General features: G+C 40.6%; 1 long non-coding RNA gene across 1 annotated transcript; it reads left to right on the top strand.

The window, feature by feature from the left end:
- Window positions 1–5,477: 5,477 nt before the first annotated feature.
- Window positions 5,478–7,699, top strand: LOC129378521 (uncharacterized). Its single transcript, XR_008608055.1, has 3 exons — window positions 5,478–6,121; window positions 6,248–6,483; window positions 7,429–7,699. It is a non-coding gene; the product is annotated as an uncharacterized LOC129378521 (long non-coding RNA).
- The last annotated feature ends 13,970 nt before the right edge of the window (window positions 7,700–21,669 follow it).

A 21,669-nucleotide genomic window follows, 5' to 3' on the forward strand; every position in this document is an offset into this window, starting at 1 on the left:
CCAGATGAACTTGGATGCTCATTTTTCCTCATGCCTGCTTCATAGACGTTTGAGAAATTGTACAGTTCGTTCTCAGCTTTATTTATAAAGTACATTTCAAAGAGCTCACTGAAATGCTGCACAGTGGAATAAATTGTTGCTCTTGGTCGTATTCTCTCTTACGCAACAACTCTGGAGGTGGCAGCTCTGGACTACAGGCCAGATCACATTATTATAAAGCCGTCTAATATGCAATAAATGTAGTTTGGCGCTGTGAAGCTGAGATACAGCACGACTCGGTGCCCCCCAAACCTGGATGTATCGTTTATGATTGCCAGTGTTTTCTGAGGCGCCATTGCTCAAAGCTATATGGAGTGCGATAGTTCAGTGAATTTATCACAACAATAGCACACTTTGAGCTCTTTGTGCAAACGCAAAGAGCACCCAGCAGAATCCTGGTCGAACAAAAAGAGACCAGGCTTTACAGTGGCATGAAATTTGTGAGCTTTGCTTGATTTATTTAAATTCCAGTTGGAAGAGATGATTAGTTCTTCAACTGTTGAGACATTAACACACTCTGACACAGTCTTGTAAATCATAAAGGTCCGTGCGTTCATGCCAGCACATCGGGAACGCCGCAACCTCAATTCCACACCAAAAACACAAGGAAAAAGTGTAGAGATTAAAGGACCGAGGATTGTGAATCGAGCTTGCCATGTCGAGGCATTAATCTTCTTGATCGGGAGTTGACAAGACGGATGTTCTCGCTGGATGTGTTTTGGTGTCATTGTTTTGGTGAAACATTGGCTTCAAGGGCATTTCATCTACCGCATAAGGCATCATGAGCTCCATGGGTATTTTGATGCTGTCAAGCTGATCTATGATCCTGGCTTGTACCTAGAAACTGAAGCCATATTAAGAGAAAAGGAGTGACACTTTGCCAAAGCTTTCTGCTGGTAGTTCAAATAGCTGACAATTTGAACACCTTGGAGCTGATCACTGGCTAAGTCTTTACTTTTTTATTGATTTTTTTTTTTTATGAATTCAAAAGCCAGTTTGTTAGCTTTCTTCCACAGCTTTCTAGCTTTGTTTCCAAACATTTCAGCAGACCGGGACCTTCACGTGTTTTCCTTCATCCAGCCGGCTTTCTAATCAAAGCGGACAGTTCTCCTGAACGATGATTTGTTTGACACCGAATGAATCACCTCGCTGATTAAACTCCACACTGCTATCATTTCGAGCACAATCCGTCTTCAATTAATCGTTCGGTTACACAAAATCAACAGCAACCGAATGCCTGTTAGGCCTGTTGCTTTCTACTCCTCCACAATACGAAACATAAGGAAAACATGGCTTAATATGGCCAGTGATATCAGTTTGATTTTATTTTCGGCAGCATGCTATCAGAATAAAATATCTATAAAATCGACGAGAAATATTTGTGCGTGGGTGGATCAAGAGAACAAGGGCAGTTGTTTCTCTATTTGCTTTACATAAGCTACAGGAGTTAAAGGCCAAAGGGGTTTTGACTGCCCTACAAGAAGAGCTTGATCTCTGGCAACTCTCCCACTTTCTGCAGAGCCGATCTAGGCCAGCACCAGCAAGCAGCCGACTCTCTGAGATTCCATTGTGAATTGTGGCCCTTTAAAAATGCATGCTCGCTCTCGGCTCTGTATCTTTAATGAGGTGTGTCTGAAATATTTGATAGGCCTCGCACTCATTTGAAAAACAAATACGTTTATTTCCATTAATATTTGATACGGAAATGAATATATGTAAAACACATACATTAATTAGTCTGTTTTGATCAATTGTCTCTGTCAAAACGTGGAGCCTGTGTTTCCGCTCAGTTACTCCCCACAGGCGATGCTGCGGCAAATCTTTCCCTGTTGCTCCGGAACAAAAGAACCATTTAATTTTCAAAGATTTAGCTGGGCTTTTTTTTTATGTAAGTTTGTGAACACTCAAAGAAATTATGTGCTCACTCAGCAGTGGAGCTGATTTATAAAATGGGAGTCACATTACAATGTTTGCATTTTCAAAACTGTGATAAATAAGGAAAAAGGAAGCCTAGCGTTGAAGTTTGAGCTACAGTATGGCACTGATTTTACTTTGAAGGCTCTGAAGGATGACTGCTTTGACCATGCAGGTCTTAGTTGATGTTGAGAACATTGAGGTACAACTTTATTTCTAAAATGAGATGGAGCTTATTTTTAAGCTTATTTTCTTCACGTTAGTGGATCCCACACATTTTCTACTGGAACTAACATTTTAATTCTCCTGGATTCGTTTTTTATTTTATTTTTTTTCAGTTTTGATTCCCAGTTTCGATTTCCAGCCACATTTAAGTCGGATTGAAGAGGCCGCTGAATCCCAACGAAGAAGAATTAGCTGCAGTGTGTTCGCAGAGGCGATAGAGGGTTTGCCTTCACTTTATTTAAAGAGCAGCTCAGTGAAATATATGCAGACATGCTTAAACACCTCTAGATTCATAGTGTACAATTAATATACTCAATTTTCTGGTATTTACCACCTATAAAAAGCTGTGGTAATTCTAGCTGAATTAAAACAGGAACATTTGTGTGAGATTCAATGTCTAGCAGTGAAAGAAAAAAAATAAATGTAATGTGCATTTTTATGAAGTCAAATTATTTGCTACAAAGCATCATAAAATTACATTTCCAACAAATGCATTCTCTCCCTTCGCCACCAGATGGTGATGAAGATCCAGCTTGGCAGTGTTGCAGTACCGGTGCTGAACAGCAGGGCGCAGTGCTAAGACACCGCGTTCTCAGGCGCAGTGTCGATGTGTGTGATGCGTTTCGTCGCTGGCAGCCTCCTCGGACGGCTCCAGTCTGGTGAGTCACTCTGCCACTGTATTCAGGATGTTTGGATTCAGCAGCTGAGGCCACGCAGTAATTAATAACCACATGTTGGTGTTGGTAAAACAAGCAGAAAGAGAGAGTGAAAGGAGCGCGTTTGACTTCTTCTGTGACTCAACCTACCTGACTCAGAGAGCAGAGACCGATGGGAGGAAAATATCTGTCTGACTGCAGAGGCAGCAGGGGCTGACAGCAAATTATTATGTTTGCCTTTTTTTTTTTTTTTTTTAATTTTCTTTAATGCTCCTTCAAAGAGATGACGTTGCCTTCAACGCATCTTGTTTTCAACCAGAAACAGTTGACACGATCCTCAGATGGCTTGCCAGAATAATGGGGGAATAAAAGGTGAGGCTTTGCTGATGTCACTAGACAGACAGACAGAGAAAAAGAGAGAGAGAGAGAGAGAGAGAGAGAGAGAGAGAGAGAGAGAGAGAGAGGAAGAGAAAAGGAGGGAAACCTTTTATGCGGTGAGCTTGTTTGGAAGGGAACAGCTTCAGATTGGTGGATCTCATTGTGCCTTGCTCGTTTTCTGCCCTTGGCTTGATCGCAGGGCGCCCGGCCAGCTTTGATGAGGACGAGTAGATGTTGAATGACAGGCGAAGATGGTGCCAGTCAATCAGCCCCGTCCCCCAATTCTACTTTTACTCTCCAAGGAGAGGAAGACATGTGTCATCCTCCCGTGTGGAATCACACCACTCCTCCCCTCCTTACTATACGTTTGCATTTTCCTTCTGTCTCCATTATTCATCCCTGCTGGTTGAGCTCTACAATATTCTATTTTTGAACTCCTTCTCACTGCCTTTATGCACCTGTTTGCTTATCGGCCTTGCTTTCATCTTCACCGTCAGCCACCACTCCCCACTTCTCCCTATCCCCCTTTCTTGGGGTTGCAGTGGAGGAGGGGGAGGTCGGGCGTGGATTTACAGCCCGGCAGTGCATCACTGTTTTAATCTGGACTCCCCTATTCCCTCGATTCCCTTTCTCTGGAAGCTGGCAAAAGAGAAAAAAAATAAAATGAAGAAGCACATGCAGTTTTTTGCAAAGGTAGTCGTAGGCCTTGAAATGCAATTTTACAGCCACAATCTTTCATGTGTGATTAACCAACACAAAGTAATTATGGGTTAAGTTATGACACAAAATCGTCTCTCACAGCACTGCTGAATCCATTAGTTGAATGTGCACAGCTACCAAAACATGGCCGTACATCTGAACTGAGCATTAATCACAGAGGCACCCAAAGAGAGTATTGCAGCTCTGGAGAGTCTGGAGAGAACAACTCCTCACAGGGGTTGATCTCTCCAGACCCTCCAGATTAGATGGATGCTGTAAAACTCTGGTCCTTTTTTTTTTTTTTTTTTTTTTAGTGGTAACCAGCAAGACATCACAGACATTGCAAAAATATAAAGAACACATTTTACATGCAAGACTTGATCTTTCTTTGCACCATGCAAAGTGGTGGCAGCATCAGGGGGTGTGGTGTGTGTGTGTGTATAAAATCTAATTTTTAAAGGGGTATTTTTCAGACACATACTTCCATTTTAAAGCACAGTAAAGTAGCTATGTTGCCTGTCAGTTGATATAAAAATACTATATATTTAAAACATGACAACATAAATTTGACTAACACTTTGAAATTGGGTCTGGGTCCCTTTAAGAAGCTTTTACCTTTTCAATAGTTCGCCTTCAGCATGTCATGACGGCAGTGCTTCTCATACTGCTGTTGACAACCATTCTTCTGTGTGTTTGACTAAGAAGTACCGTCGTGTAGTTCTCATGATCAGCTGAGCAGACATGCAGTTCCACCGGGTGTTTGCCAATTGCTACTGCCGCTCGGCAGGGGGTTGCGTTTCAGCATCCCTGAATGGCTGCCAGAGATTCAAGGATTCCTCAAACTTCTATGAAAGAATCAAAGCAAAACCCGAGCTACGCTTTTGATGGAGGAATAACATTTAAGATGATGTAAAGCTCAGTTTTACAGAATACACTCTCTTTGATCTAAATAAAAAAATAGATAAATAAATAAAAATAAACCGTCTATAATGATAATGACGTAGCAACAGAGAAGATGAGAAAATTGAGAAATGGTGACGAGTCTGTGTCCGCATTTCACACCTCATCAGTGAGCAGTCGAGGTGGACCGCTTATAGACTTGACAAGCAGAAAGGCTGGTTCTGTGAAAATATTCGTCATCATTCATCAAAAAACTCTAGTCACTGAGGAGAACCAGGAGGCAGAGCTCCACCAGGCCAGCAACATGCTGCAGAGGAAATAATGCATTACTACAAAGGTGCATTTTCAGACTTTTGTAAGTTGATATTCGTGTCTCTTGTCTTCTCCAGTTCATCAATGAGCTGTTAATACGGTTTGTCTTGTTGGAAAATGCTACATGAAGAACACGGAAAGGATCAGTCAAACTGCCGACCTGGCCAAAAATCTACATACGTCACACTCTTGGTGCCTGTAGGGAATGTTGTGTGTGTTAGAAATGTAAAAATGAACAAGTTGACTGTTTATGTGCAAATATACCTCCAAACACTTGAAACTGTAAAAAAGGAAAAAAAAAGGAAAATGGAATAAAAATATAATCTTCCTTCCATGTTTGTTTGTTTTTTTTTATATTCCTTGCTATTATGGGTTCCCAAAACGTGATAAAGTTGAAGGGGCTTGAATATTGTGGTGAAGCCCCGCAGGCAGCCAGCGGATGTACTTTATTTGCTTGTTTTTTTTTGGCGGTGCCATTTAGCCAGCTGACCCTCATTTCTTTGCCCACTATGATGAGAATGCCACAGCAAACAGAGCAGACAAGTTTGGCCGGAAGCATTTTTCCCTATTTTTTAACACACTTGTCAGCAGCTATATCAGAAGGCCCAAAACTGCCAGGGAAAGGCCAATGCATCCCAACACTGCAAGTGTTACGTGGCTGCTTCAACAAGCACTGCGTCTAATTGGCTGCGTTTGAGTTTTCCATTCATTAGCAAGTTGGTGCCAAACCATTCCATCACACAGGTATGAACATTTCCTTGATTTTGATCTTTGTTGTTTTTTTCTCCCTGACCTTTTTTTTTTTTCCTTTCCCTTACATAAATTTTACTTCAACCCACTCCGGGAGTCATCTGAGCATATCCCCCACTTTAGCACGGATCCGATTTGCCATGGAAACCAACGTGTGAAGAAAAGTGTTGCGTCTCCACGCACACAAGTACACAACTTGTGCTCCCTAATTAACAACAATTCTTCAGTCCTCGCCCACCTTTGAAGACGTAAGATGTAGGCAAATTAGTTCTGACCTCTTGAATTATGCATGCACTCACAATCATACAACCATCAGTTACTATATTAATCTGTTAAATAACTTTAAAATGACCTAATGTGTTAAAAAAACAAAGGAAGGTCATCCATCCATGCTGGCGCCTATCTCCAGTTAACGTTCCGGGCGCGAGGCGGGGTCACCCTGGACAGGTCGCCAGTCCATGCATGCACAGGGAGAACATGCAAACTCCTCGTAGAAACTCCATGCCATGAACCGAACCCAGGACCTTCTTGCTGCAAGGCGACAGTGCTACCAAACTGCACCACTGTGCAGCCCAAAAGAAGATCAGGAGCTTCATAATTGTATTATTAGGTAATAATTCACATTTTGTCATAAATGTTACAATGAGCATCTAACAAAGTGAAATTTTTGCTACACATGTGCATTTAGTTCCCTTAGTTTTAGCCAAAATCTTTGAATACTCAACACTGCAATGCTGGATGAGTTGTACATCAAAAAACCTGAACCTTTAATTGCAGCAAAAGTTGTCTTCTCCAGGTTCATGGGAGGGTGGAAGCCTATGCCAGCACTCATTAGCTGGGAAGTGGGATCTGGTCAGGTTCCTTGTCCATCACAACACAGAGGCCAACATTCTGTGTCTCTCTTCTAGGCAAAGCTGTTGGCTGAGCTTTTGCTGCAACTAACTGAATGTGCTCTCTTTCACTTTACAGCCTTTAAGAGCCACTCAGAACTGATCTGCTAAGATGTTTCTCTCCTAGACGAAGCCACTGAAGGAGCTACAACTGCCATTAACTTATTTTTCCTCTAACATAGAAAATAGTCCTGGATGAGGGCTTCTGTTTTTCTTTTTTTTTTGTGTGTGTGTGTAGGCCTATATATGCTCTGTATTCTCAAACCTCCAGGTGGTTGTGGCAGGCGACTCTTCACACTGAGCCGCATTCTTCAGGAGATTTCTTCCTGTGAAAAAAAGAGTTTCCCTCTCCACTGTCGCTATATGGGTTTATAAACTGGACTTCACTGCATTGTTTGTTTTATCCACTGAGTTGTGCAATGGGTGGTGGTCATGTGATTATTTGTTTTTCCTACTTTCCTTTTCCTCAGGATGTGACCGGCAGGTAAAGCCTCCAACTTGTGCTCATCAGCTGCAATCAAGGGAACGGTATTCTGAAGAGTGATTTCTCTGCTAGATCGTTAACCTACATTCTTTGAAAACCGGTCAACTAGTTGCTCTGTTCATTAAGATTTTGCTTATAGCTTCTGGTGCTTAACTCTTCTGCCTTTTCTGTTCTTTTGCAGCCAGTGCTCTATTGAAGACCCACTCCTCGACCTCCAGACATGTTTCTTATGCCACATCTAGCTTTTCGTGTGGATCGTCCTCTGAATCCTCGTTTGCCGGGATTGAACTCTCTGCATTGCAGTCTTTTCAGCATATTCACTTTGGAATAAACCTGGCAAACTAGAGTTTCCAATATAATCATCAGGGCATTGTTGGAAATAGGGTTAACTGTATACCTGATTGAAGTGACGTTCTCGTTTTTGTAAAGTGTCTTGAGATGATGTGTTGTAAACCGACACTCTAAAAAAGTTTATTAAAATGCTAAATCATATTGTCTGCAGAATATGGTAGACTTTGTCACAAAATGTCTTCATCTGCATTAAGGTACAAAAAATAGCAGTGTGTATCTGAAAAACCCCCCATAATTTTGGTGTTTCTAAAACATACTTTCATAGGACTCCAAGTTGAAACATTTGTGTATTTATATAAAACCTTTCTCGCTTGATTGATACGTAAGGAATGCAATTGAAGTTGCTCGAAGCTCTATAAAAAAAAAAAAATTCTTCAATTGAAATTCAAATTTAAAAATACATTATCCCAAAGGGAAATCAAATGTCGTAGCTCATTATTTTGATGGGTGTCTGAGCTCTATGCTCTGTTTTGCATTGCCACTCGAAAGAAAAGCATCAATAAAACAAACATGTAGCTAATATCCTCCTCTGTGAGTATCCATGATAGACCACCTTTTGGAGACAGACTGTTAAAACTCCAACAGTGTTATCCCCCCTGGTGTAATCTGCCTTGGCAGACAGTTGATCTCTGCAGAATACAATCACTGCCAAGGAATCAGGCTTGAATGGCAACACTCCTCTGTTGTCCCCCACTGACAATAACCGGGCCGGGTCCATCTCTGCGGTCTGGCTGCTTATCAGAACAAAGGCATCAGCTATTCTCCCGTAGCATAAACCGACCTACAACACTGAATCCCGACATCTCTGGGATGCTTGTTTGTTTACGTACATTAGACCCAGTAATGCTAACACGCAATAATGGTAAAGTCATTGCCCCGGAAAGGGTTTCTGTTTCGGAGCTGCCCCTCTCCAGCATTACTCTGGATATGATGCTTTGCTCATTGACTATTGCCATTGATATTACAGGGAGGGGATGAGAGGGGGGCTGGAGAGGTGATCTGACTATTATCCCTAAGCTACTCCTCTATTGTAGGCAGATCAAAGGAGTACTTAAGCCGGGCTGCTGGATGTGTGCATACCATGTCACTGTAGAAAGGATGCTCAAATGTGAAATGAAATACTATCCATTAATAGATGAAAGGTTGCAGGCCCAAATCGTCAGACTGAAGTTTAAAAGGGCTAATCAGGCCCCAAGCAATTTCGAGCCATGTTATTACAGCAGAGGTCCGGCAACATGTACAAACCTTTTTTCTATTTTTATAGAAGGGGGGTTGACATTTTGAGTGAAGAGTAAAGGGCTGCCATATAATTATTTTCTTTCTTGTGTGCATGGCGTTAAGGAGATGCGGGCATTATTGTCTGTGCTTAATCCAGTGTTGAGAATTAAAAGCAAAAATAATTCCTCAAGTTCAAAGAAGTGCAAATGTGTAATCTCATAGTTTAAAAATAGGTCAACGCTAATACCCAAATTAGAAAAAAAAATTACTTGCAGTTGTGTCTTATTTATTTATTTTTTCCTCTTAATAAAATCCGCCTGCTGAAAACAACCAAACGTCACAGTGAGGGGGTCATTTGTCTCTTTGATATTAAAACAATTCAGTTTAGTTTGTCTGATGGTGGTCATTTCTTAGGTGATCATTTTATTAAAGGCAATTATCTGTAAAACCTTAAATTTGATGCCCCGGGAAGCACAGCCCTTTCTACTTTCTTCTTCAAGAGGAACTTCACACATTAATTGCTAAAGAGTTTTAAGAGTCTTGGTGTCATTTTTTTTTTTTTTACAAACGGTTCTACTCTGCAGCGAGAATTGGACAGATAGATCAGGTCTGCTAAGCTGTAATGATGGTGGTGTTTCAGTCCTATCAAAATGGTGGGAAAAAAGAACAGAGTGCAAAAACCAAAACTGAAAATCTCCTAATTTGCTTGTCCATATATGTTGCGACACTTTCCATGTCCAAAAAATATGAGATTCCAGACAGAAGCTGTTTAAATGGAGTTTAAGCGAGCTTCCTCCAGTTGGGTGGCTGGGTTTATCCTTAACAAAACACTCTTAAGTTGCTCCTTCCTTTCAGGTTGTTCGTGGTGCATCCCACTAAAACTAGGCCTGGAAGCAGACACTGTGTACTGAAGGGCCTAGATCAATAACATTTCTGATTAAGAAAAGGTGGTGGATGGACAAATCTTCTCTGCAAAATTGAGGCAAACTTAAACAGATCTGATGTTATTTTGAACTCTGCTAAGAATCGCTACATTTCATAGGTTTCATCAGGTCTCATTAGGGCTTTAAGTTGCACCTATTCTTTAACATTCTGTACAATTCTCTGAATAATCTTTGCTTAATTTAGAGATTGAAATTATAAGAAACTGCTAATATTTTTAAGCCAAGAATTTGGGACTTTTAATGCCAATACTTCCCATCCAAATTAAGCTTTTTAACAAATGATCCAAGACCTTGGCGTATAATCTTAAAAAAAAGAAAAAAAGTTTTATAGAGTTTCCTCAATAACTCCTAATTCAACGTTTAATTTATCGTGAATTAATTGGAGCGCATTTCAAAAGCGTAGCAGGCTCTGAACTCGCAGAATAAGATGATTGACTTTTAAGAGGCCTATTTGAAATTTATTGACATCCATCTAAATAAAGTGTTTTTATATGGGGCTTTGGGGTCATAAACACTGCAGGGTTGTAATACCCAGAGACAAATTCTGAGGAGTAAAATGTTGGTTTAGTTCAGCCTCACTAAGAAGGCTTTCTGCAAAAGTCTTGTCAGAGTGAAAGGTGGGCAAGAAAAGTCACATTTCTGAGGGACTATATTGTTACAAAATGTATTACTAAAATATGAAACACTAGATGTGCCCACTTCATCATGGGCTGACACCAGAGGTTTGCGACAAGGTTACTTTTTTTGCCTTCAGAGTGAAACAGGCCCTTCAGAAAAGTGTGCACAGGTACAAACATTTCTGTAAGTTACTACAGAGTTTTTGACAACAACACCTTAAAAAAATGAGGGCATATGTATTATTATAGAATGCAGATGTAATAAATTAAAAAGAAGACATCCTTCTTGAATAGGATGTGTACACAATGTTCAAATTATTGTGCAACTTCAAGAATCATAAAAACAAGATATATATGTTTTATGTTACATCCAGAATATAATTTTGTATCCTGCTTTCTAATAAAACACACTTAATGACAGTCATTGAGCAGAAAGAAGCTCCATTAATGTAACTTAAATGGAGGCGCGATTGATGCACAGATCATATCAATTCATCTGTATGTTCTTTTAGGCAACTTAAATCTCCACAAATATGTCTTCTGTGTTTACAAAATGTTTGAAAACCTTTTAAACGTCAATAATTAATCAGTGCAACTCATGAAAAACATTTATTTCAATTAAAATAAATGTTTTAATTGCAAACTAAACTCCTGTCTACGCTTCCAGAAAATGAGTCATTTTGCAGCCATGTGCTGGTGCACGGCTGAGCACGTCAAACTAGCAAGGCTGGTTGATACTGGCACAGTTTTCAGTCCATAATTTTTTATGTTTCAGTTTACAAGCTGACATTTGCCATCGTGATAAGTTACAGGCAGGCTAATCTTGTGTCAGAAGGCTTGTAAATACTGTCACAGAGTACCGGTTTGTTAAGTCTCCAAGCTGCTGCAATCAGACGACATTTCTCCTGACTTCCAACTACTTCCTGTCAAGATCTCAATTTAAATGTGCTCTTTAAGAAGTTAGAACATAGCAATGTCGCTATCACCTCTTTGTCTTTGGTGTTGTCATCACAAACCAAACATCACTCTTTGACATCTTTTGTCTATCTTGTCTGCCACGTGCTTGTGTTTGTTGTTTCTTGAATTTATTAATTCATTTATTTTTTATGCATTTCTGGATTTCACTGCGAATGACTATTTCAAACCACAACTCTGCAAACACACACACGCATACAAAAAAGAGATATTTAGATATATTTTCCTCAACACTCTAAAAGGGCATCCAGTTAGATATATTTAAGCCAGGGATCTGCAACCTTTACAAACATAAAGAGCCATTTTGCTCTCAGGACAAAGATAAAACTCATTCAGAGCTACAAATATTAAATAAAATAAGAGAGACAACCTTGTAGTAAAATATCTCAGAAAATATATTGTCATTTTTAAAAAGCTGGTGATCTATTTCTATTTTTAAGATTTAAAATAAAGATTGACCAACGATGGATATTTTATTTAAAAGCCTTATGGATTCCAACACAATGACAAGGAAAACATCTTTAAAGGCATATTGCTGGCACCTTTAGTGTCTTTGGAGCAATTTATTTAAAATATCGGAGGAAAAAATTCAAACATCGTTAGAAACCAGAGTTTCTTATTGGAAATGTATTTAAAAAACATAAACTGGCTCATTTTAGTTATTGAGAGCCATTGTGGAAGGTCCAGAGAGTCACTCGCAGTTCCAGAGGTACAAGTTGGATACCCCTGACTTAAACTAACATTTATCAAGTTGTTCTGACTTTTTGTTTTGTTTTGGTCAGTTCCTTTTTTTTTTTCCGCTTAAACTTTTTTTGTGTGTGTAGGAGGAAGGTACGAGTCAGTGGCATTTGTTGATTGCCGATAGTCAAAGCACTGCATGCAGCAAGGCTTGCATACTTAATGCCGGAAGCCTGAAACTTCCGATTGCAATCAGGAGGACTGTGCGAAGACGGCGAAGGCAGGGAGCAAACAATAATACATCCAAACCTGAACAAGTGCGGTTGACATCGGGAACCAGACACAGAGAGAGGGAAGGAGGATGTGTGGGGTGAAGAGGAGGCGTGAATGATAACAGAGTCTAAACAGTGAATCTCCCACCACAAACATTCACAGTGATCTCTAAATGCATGTATAACTCAACTCTGTTTCTGAGCTGCAGCTTATATAGAGGCTTTGTATAAGCCTGTTTAGTATTCCGTCCACTTACTGCACGACATAGCTGCAGACGCCCAGGATGTCAAGATGTATAACAGGTTTCCTGGTTGGGGCAGTAATAGGAGTAGCTGTGGGGGAAATCAGCAGCTGACAAGAGGTTGAGGAAGGGATGAACCTATCTTCATGCAAATCCACTAGTCCATCATAGTTTGTGTGCTTCACTGAATGTTTTTGCGGTGCACTGCCTTGTGAGTGTTATATATAAACGTGTCCTCGCAGTTAGCGCTTCCTGCTATGAATTCCTCTTGCTGTTTAATGAGACTTTTAGATAATCTGTCAAATGTCTCAGAGCCTGGGTCGAAGCATTTAGCTAAGATCTACAGGGTTAAGTGGGGAGGAGCCACGAGACGAGGATTTCACTGAGATCCTTTTGTTTGTTGCTTTAAGAGTTAAACTGTTTTGTACAGAACAAAGGTTTGCATCAAGACATTTCTGTGCTACATGACAATGTGGGATCAAATACATTAAATCAAAACTCTATTCTAGTGTATTATATCTAAACGAAATACAATGAAAATTGTGGTGGTAGCAAGATGATGAAAAAGCCAATGTAGTTGAGAACGTAATATTTTAGCAGTCTTATGTTACTCTACCCATAAAGTGGCAGAAAAACTTGGAAAATGTTACTTTTAATAACATATTGAAGAGTCATGTGCTTTTCCCAAACCTTTTAGTGCTCATGCTTACGCTGATTTCCACATCAAAACAACATCATAAGACTCCCTTATCCTGCTTTCAGCAGTGAGAGAAGGAAGACAGGAGAAGGTCTTGGGAAAGGTCTCTTCAGGGCTCGCCCCCTTGGAGCTAATCAGACTCTCTCCCAGGATGCTTCAGTCTTACTACAGACAAATACTTACAATGGACGTAAACTCCTTGAAATAAACAATGTTGTTACTCTTTGACAAGCAGGCCTGGGTGCACAGGACTCAGTCAAGACAGGAAGAGTATATCAATTTCTTTGTATACTCCTGATGAGAGGGTTAGATGATGAATGTGCTCTATTACTACTAAATATATGCTACATTTATTTCTAACTTTCATATGACTAAGAGCAAAGTGGTTACATTTTGTTCAAAAAGTTGCCCGATCTGATTAAAACGCTCTGTTGTAGAAAACTATTGGTGGCCATCCCATTTGTATTATCTTAATTTCATCAACTGTGTTGAGCCAGAAGTCCAGTCTAGCACAGCTGCATAAGACAAATAGCACAGATGCTTCCTTTGCTTCTTTCAGCACCATACAAGCTTGTGAAAGCATTACAGTCAATAAATATCTAAGGCCATCTTCCCTTTCCATCCATTTCTCGGTGAGACTCTAAATCCGGTCTGAGATGCGTTCCCTGCTATCTGATCCCAGCCTACACATTGTCTCCACACATACACACACAGAGCTCAGTTGCAACACAGCCAAGCGGTTTGCATGGTTTCTTCTATATTTCATTGCGTGTCATGTATCAGTGTGAGATACACTCCCTGATTTCATTTATGTGGAGCAATGGAGGCTCTCTTATCTGCGACACAGTGAAATAGCTCCGGATCACAGTCGTAAATATGCCAGTCTCAAAGTGACAGAGTGTGCCCGAGCTGGCGGAAAGTTACAGTGGAAGCTACACTCGTGCTGAAAAGTTTGGAGCCTCTGTAGTGTGCTCGAGTGACTCGGTTGCCGCGCGGAGGGAGCCCAACACCAGATATCAGATGAAAGTTTGATGTTTGTCGATGTATGATGTTGGAGACCCTACCAATAGAATAAAACATTTCGTTTAAAAGATTAAAACATCTGTAACTTGACTCTGGGTCTGACGTAACCCTTAAACTTTCGAACTTTGACAAAATTGCCATTCTTAGCAAAAGACGTAAGACCATTTGTGTTTGATTATTTATATGTTGTAGCAATGCTTCTTGGTAAGAAGTTTTTAACCGGTGAACGCTATGTTTCATCTTCAAATGGTACTTTATTTGCAAGGGAAATGTGTTGAGCAACAGAGTTGGTTGTTGTGGGTTTTGACCATAAAAACTTGCCAAATCCTCCATTTCAAAGCCAAACAGCTTTTGATTTGCAAACCAAACTCTTAGATTTGTAAACCCTTCTGCAAACGGCATGAAATGTCTGTAAGAGCTTGAACTGAATTCAGCTGGACTTCAGTTGCCTTTAATTCAATCCTCTAGGAAAGGCACGCCCCACGACTGATCTGCACGGGTGTTATCAGAGAGCTGATGAATCATAGCTTAGCCTCATTTCAGCAACGGGAAAACAGACACTAATCTGGCCCATTATCTACTTTTTTCAGTTGAAAGCAGGCAGTGTTCGAGATTCAGCTTTACTTTGAGGATCTGACATTACTGGTTGTCCAACTTTGCCGAGCCAAACTCGTTTTGCCGCGAAACACGACAGAGTTTGTGTTTGAAACTTCGCGTCTTGTTTACAATCCTGAGAGCACGATTTAGAAAAACTGAGTGAAAACTGTTTTTCATTGGACTCTGTTTTATTTCCTCAGCTGGCACCGACTTATCTCCGTGGAACACTGTGGGCTTTTTGTGGGCTTTATTCTAAAGTCTTGATGAGATTTGTGTGCTGCGGACCCACAGGTTGAGCTGTAATCTTAGCAAACTATTGGAAAGAAATGGGGGAAAAAAGCACAGACATGTAACTTTGCAGGCACTCCAAAAGCATCTCTAATTATTGCACAACTTCGTGCGCTCCATCAAATCAGTGAAAATGTATAATGTGGAGACATTAGTATGCGGGTCCAGATATAAACCAGCACTGCCTGAACGTGCAGTAAATCAGTTCACTGAAAATTTACTTTAAACTTGAACACCTGCAACTTCCACAATTTATCACACCACAGCCACAAACTAATGTATATTTTAAGGATGTGTGTGTGATAGACCAACACAACACAGCATATAAATATAAAGTTAAAGGAAAGTGAGAGATGCTTTCCCTTTTTATTTAGAACTGCGACTCTGAAAACTTCCACACAAATGTATTTAGCCGTGTTCATTCTGGTACCCCCAAATAAATTCAATCAACTGCATTCAGGAGTCACCTAAATAAAAAATGTGCATTTTCAATTTAAACTCACGTGTTCATTGAGAGATTTTGTTGTAGGGCAAAAGTGAACATCGGTGACCGAGGAACACAGCAGAGCAGTCAGGGATCAAGTGTGGAGCTCATTGCAGAATATTCCCGTCTTTGGACACTTGACATGCGTTTTTGAACCCTTCGTCCAAAAATGAAAGCCATGTGGCATAACTGACCCAGACAGGGACCAAATCACCAGCCCAACAAGATTCACATGTCATGTGAGAATTTGTTTTTTCTTTAGAGGAAACAATGAAGTTGATCAGAAAAGACAGAACCTAAATATTCTGAAATAGTTGAGACAGCTAACCTTCCAGCTGGGCCACCCCTCTAATTGTACACTGTAAAAGAAACCCTCTCTACTTACGATAATATACCGGCAGCTGTGGTTGCCAGAATTTTACCGAATTTAACTATATGAAGTATGGTAAATCCATATTTATATGGTAAAATAATGTGGTTGATTGTCTTTCATCATATTTATGCTGTAAAATAGCTGCCAAAAATATTGTCAGTGTTTTAGAAGAGTCTTGTGAAAATCCAGACCTAAATCCAACGGAGAATTTTGCAACACATGATACAAAAGGTTCAGAGAAGCTTCCCGTCTAAAACGACTGAGGCTGAGACGTCTTACGAAGAAGAAGATGGAGAACATTTATCTGTAAAAGAAAAATACATATATGTTGTATATCTCATGAAATCTCAATAAAAATACATTTTCAGTTGTAGTTATGAGATTGCATGTGAAAAAAGTCAAGGGGGGTGTAAATACTTTTGCACTGCATTGTATAATTTGGCAGAAACTTCCAGTGAGTGTGACAGCGACTGTCCGCTGAACACCTAAAGTCGTATTTTAAATTTCTCGAAGCCTCTTATGTAGCTGGCATCTCACAGCCAGTTGCATTCACTAGTTAGCATAAGCAGTGCTGTAATTCTCAAAGGTTTAATAAAACAGAATATTTTTGGATGCTAAAAAAACAGATATGGAGTTTTTAACATTTAAATTATTCCATAATTTGTCTCCAATGCGTGACTAATAGCTTTCTTGCTCTTTTCGTCTTCCGCCTATCTCATCCTCTCGTTCCTCCCTCACTTGGCTGTAAGTTTCTAAAAGGCTGCTATAAATAAGTTTTTTTTTTCTTCCGCAGTTTGTTATGAAATGTGGGAAAAGAGAAGAAATATAAATAAATAAAATAGGGAAAAAGAAAGTGAGGGATAAAAAGCTTCCACTTTGCCAAAGGAAGTTTTAATTGGGACCCAAGGGAGAAGAGCTTTGCCCGATTTTGGAAATTCTCTCTGCTCTTTATGGAAGCAATAAGCAGCAATCTGATGCCCAATAGGGAAATGAGATGCAGTTACATTGACAAAAATTTGAAAAGGAAGGATTCTGTGGACTTTTAGAAACCGCCCGCTTTTTGTTTGTAATTATGAAACAGCTGGGTTTTCTCTCTTTCCCAAAGCAATCCAGCGCTTCTCCGCCGAGGTTTGCGTCTGCCACACTAGACTCCATCATGCTGTCTGAAGTGTCTCACAGGACTCGAATGCAACAAACTGTAGAAAGAAATCTCATACATGTAAATAGAAATTGAAAGACGCTGGGTATGAATAAACCATGACAATTTCACAGCAGCCCAGGACAAAACTGTTCCATCCCTCCAGACTAAAAAAAAGAATAAAAACACCTCTTCCGCCCCCACAATTCGTACATTTTCATTCCGATTACATGGCACCCTTCACCTTCTCCTCAAGTTCATTCCCACCGACGACGGCCCGTATTGAGTTTCTGTCCAGACTCAGTCAGCAACGCACGGCCTAAACTCTAAAGAAATGCCTGTCAAAAGTCGGGCCGAACAGGAGGAGCCACGCATAACAACAATGGAGTCGAGAGTGACCCTTTGACAGACTGACATCTCCGAGAGTAATTGCCTGTCATGTGCGGCACTGTTTCGCAGTTCACATAAAAGTCCCCTCTGTTGTTCATTTAAAGTTAAGGCGGGGTGGCCAAGGTCGCTGCACTCGTCCGGTAAAGAGAGAGGGATAATTGAACAACGCACATTATCAGCTGACTGCCGCGGGATAAAGTGACAGTACAGTGGAGAATGACGGGACGTTAGAAGGCCGCTCTTGATGGGACTGTAAGTGCAGCCTGTGGGACGTGCGACTGTCGTGTGCGGACAGCTGGATGCCATCCAGCTCCTCTTTTCAGTACAGGCCCCGCAGCGAGAGTCAAGAACAGAACAAGTGACCAATGAGGGGAAAGTCATGTCTTCTTTTTGCCAAGACTTTCTTATTTGTATATTGTTTTTATGAATGCCATCAGAGGGTTCTGTCAATTCAAGCTAAACCAGTGTTGGTTTTAAACTCCATGAATTTGACAGTCATGTCTGCAAATGTAAAGACATCCAGCAAATTTGACCAACAAGTGAGTAATGAGACTACATGCTGTCTCAAACTGACCTGCCAAACTCCAAAAAAGTTATCAGATTTAAAAGGTAAGTAATGATAACACAGGGCACATTCACAACATATTATTATGGACAATAAATAATTCCACCACTGTGTCACTTTCTCTAGACGGATCCTTACATTTGAGCGGAAGTCATTGCAACGTCTGGCGTGCTCGGTGAAATGCAATATCACAATATTTAAACATAGCTGTAAGAATCAAAATGCTGCATAAAATGACATGGAAAAACAATATCAGGCAGACTTTTTTTTTTAAGTTAATATGTGTTCTGGATGTTGGTAAATGTACAGCTACTGCAGTTTTTTGGTTACCATAAGATCCACCAACATTTTCAGCTACAGAGTGTTTTTGTGTTGTTATGCAGGCTGGTGAATTAGTGCAAACGCTACTTCACTTCCATTTAGCGGATAACAAAAGCAATCCTTTGGTGTATCAGAGCCTCGATGTGTTAGTTGTATTAGAAGGCTTTGGTCCTCAGGAGATTCTTGAAAGTAGAGAGGGGAGACTTGTACTGCAAATGTTTTTGGTCGCTCATTCCATTTATAAATTTACTACATTAGTATAATAAGATTTCCAGAAAATGGCTTCGCTACCATGGTTGCGGCTTCAAAAGAAAATAAGACGGAAAAATGCACAGAAGTGAAATATTAATTCTGTTTTCATAGGCTCGTCACACTCGCTCCTCCTGTCTAATATATTTTTCTCCTTGAATCCCTGTTGCTGTGACTGTAAGGATAAACCAGGCTGCTGATTTGAAAATGCAGCCCAAAGGACCTGTGAGATAGAATAATCTCATTTCCTTTTTAAAAGAGCAATCGAGTGTTTTCTGTTCAAAAAGAGAGATAATAAAGCCGCTCATTTATACAATTCGAGCAGCTCTGATCATGGCCGCCGCCCTAAACGCCTCTGAATGGGAGCCTTCCTAATCAACGGCATTCAAGTGGACCCTCGGTAATGCGAAGGCTTCCCCGCAGTATTCCGGAGGCTGATACAGGCTGACAGTCTTGTTCGATCCCTCTGCAGTGTCTTTGTGTGGGGCCAAAGGATTCAGTGTCTTGGCTGGCTGCGCATGTGAAGGTTAAGATGTAAGGCCTGCCTGGTGGGGCTTTCAGGAGTTCACCCCCACTTGCTGCCACAGCCCATTATGCACTCGCTCTTGTGTCCCTCAAGTTTTAAACTTAATTTGCCCTTTTCACTGGCTTCTGAATGCTTTTATGCCGAGGCTCAGATGCAGGGTGACAAGTTTTCGGGGCATTTAAATTTAGTCTTCGCGCTGTCAATGTGGGCCGTCAAAGTGCATGATGGTAAGGAGGAGGGACAGTGCGAGGAAAAGTAGATCGGACGGGGCGAAAGGAGAGCAACTGTTGCAGAGGTGACGTGATAAAAGATTCATAACGAGGCAGATCCCAGGTCAGCCAGAGCCTCTGCAGCCTCTCCATATTACTGGCAACGTCTCGCGGGGCTCAACATGCAGAAGGTGTGCGTGTGTTTCACAATAATATAAACAGAGAGGTATGAAAATTGCTTATTTAGATGTATTTACATTGCCATAGGAAAATACGCACCCCCTTTTCCTGCTTTTTGAAAGTCAGAAAAGGACTGTGTCGTGAGTAGTCCCACCATTCTTGATGATAGCTTAAAGAATTCGGAAAGAGATTCTTCAGTAAATGTGTTTCTTTCCCATCTCTTCTTTATGTTTTTGCTTTTTGAATCTCTTCTTACAGCTTGATTTTGATCCATAAGCATAAAATGCAAATCCGTATATCTTCGTCTCCGGCCCTGTGTAGCAACAAACACCATTAATAGTTATGATGACTGTCGAAGAATATGTTGAAAAAAATGTATCCACTTTTCCTGACAGAATAGTTTGAAGTTTTTTTGTTTTTCCTAATAAACAGTCTGTTTGATGTCATGCATCTCAGACAGACTTTGACTAGGCCACTCCAAAGCATCCATTTGTTTATTCTTTTAGGGACTCAGAAACAGAGTAGTTGGTTCGCTTCATATCGTTGTCCTTATATATAACCCAAGCGGTTTTTAGCCAAGGGTTATAAAATGATTATAAATTCTCCTCGAGGCCTTCATGTTGGGGAGCAAAATTCATTGTTCCGTCAATTAAGGACAAGTCCTCCAGACGAAGTAGCAAACAGTCCAATAAAATCCTACCAACTCCATTATGTTTTACTGTGGGTACGATGTTGAATTTCTGAAAGGCTGTCTTAGATTTTAGAACAGATGGTGTGAGCTCTCCCTTTTGTCTCATCAGTCCACATAGTATTCTCTCAGGAATCATCAATACATTTTTGGCAAACGTGAGACAGACCTTTGTTGTCTTTCTGGTCACCTTGGAACTCTCCAGTGGCTGCCATTTAACCCTGCCATTTAACCCTGCCATATTGTTCTTGTCGAATCACAATATTTGGTTTGAATAGCTTTTTCCCCCTTGGTTAACTTCTTTCAGTTTTTAAAACACGTGTTCTCTTTGTCTGATTTCAAGGATGACAACAAAAAGCAAAACTGAAGATATCTTTAAGGAAGCAAAACCTTTTTATTTAGTTTTGCTCATCATCAATACAAATTCCTGTGATCCAAACCGAAGCTATGATAGCAAGGAGCTACATTTACTTGGAACTCTCTAGCAGCTTCTAAGTTCATACTTGGCAATATTGTTTTAATACAGGGCAGTGCAGAGACGTTTGAAGGGTAAACGTATTGGTGAACCGAGCAGATATTTGAGACAAAATGGGTTTCCTCCGTAAGGTCTCTGGACTCTTCCTTAAAAATAGGGTGAGAAGCTTGATCATTTGGGAGGGACTCAGAGTAGAGTCGCTGCTCCTTCACGTTGAGAGGAGCTAGGTAAGGTGACTCGGACATCTGGTTAGGATACCTCCTTCACTACTCTCTGGTAAGGTGTTCTGGGCACGTCCCACCGGGAGGAGACCCCGGTGAAGACCGAGTACACGCTGGAGGGATTATGTGCTAATGGTCAAACTAAAACTGAGTAATTACTAGACTGAGGCTAGCCAGACTAGTTCATTTGATCAGTTATTATATTTCGCTAAATATTATTGCTGAGGGGCACAATCAGGCTTTTCTGACATACAGATAAAAAAAAAATTTAATTAAAACATATATTTTTTGAAAAAAAAAAAACAAACTAAAACTCACAAAGGACACTTGGGGCATCAAGGATAAAAAGGGCAGGGGCTCAAACCTCTTTGCCCCCCCTACCCCCCTCTGCATGTGCTTGTTTTAATATTATACAAACGCACCGCGCCCTCCAATTCTATACCACACTCCATATGTTGAATTGAAATGTTAGAAGCTGCACATGGGCTTATCCATATAACAGCAGGCGCCGACACCCTCCACCTTTAGCACGGTGTGCCTGACAGTGCCAATGAAAACGTTACCAGGTCTTTGAGATTAAGAGGGACAGGCAGAGTGTTCCATATCAAATCAGATGGAAGTCATTTACACCTCCGCCATGCATTCATCATCCCATGTCAGAAGCCCCCTCCTCCACCTGCTTCAGCTCCTCCACCAACCCC

Source organism: Poeciliopsis prolifica, unplaced genomic scaffold, assembly GCF_027474105.1.
Source record: "Poeciliopsis prolifica strain line A6 unplaced genomic scaffold, Auburn_PproV2 SCAFFOLD052, whole genome shotgun sequence".
NCBI lineage: Eukaryota > Metazoa > Chordata > Actinopteri > Cyprinodontiformes > Poeciliidae > Poeciliopsis > Poeciliopsis prolifica.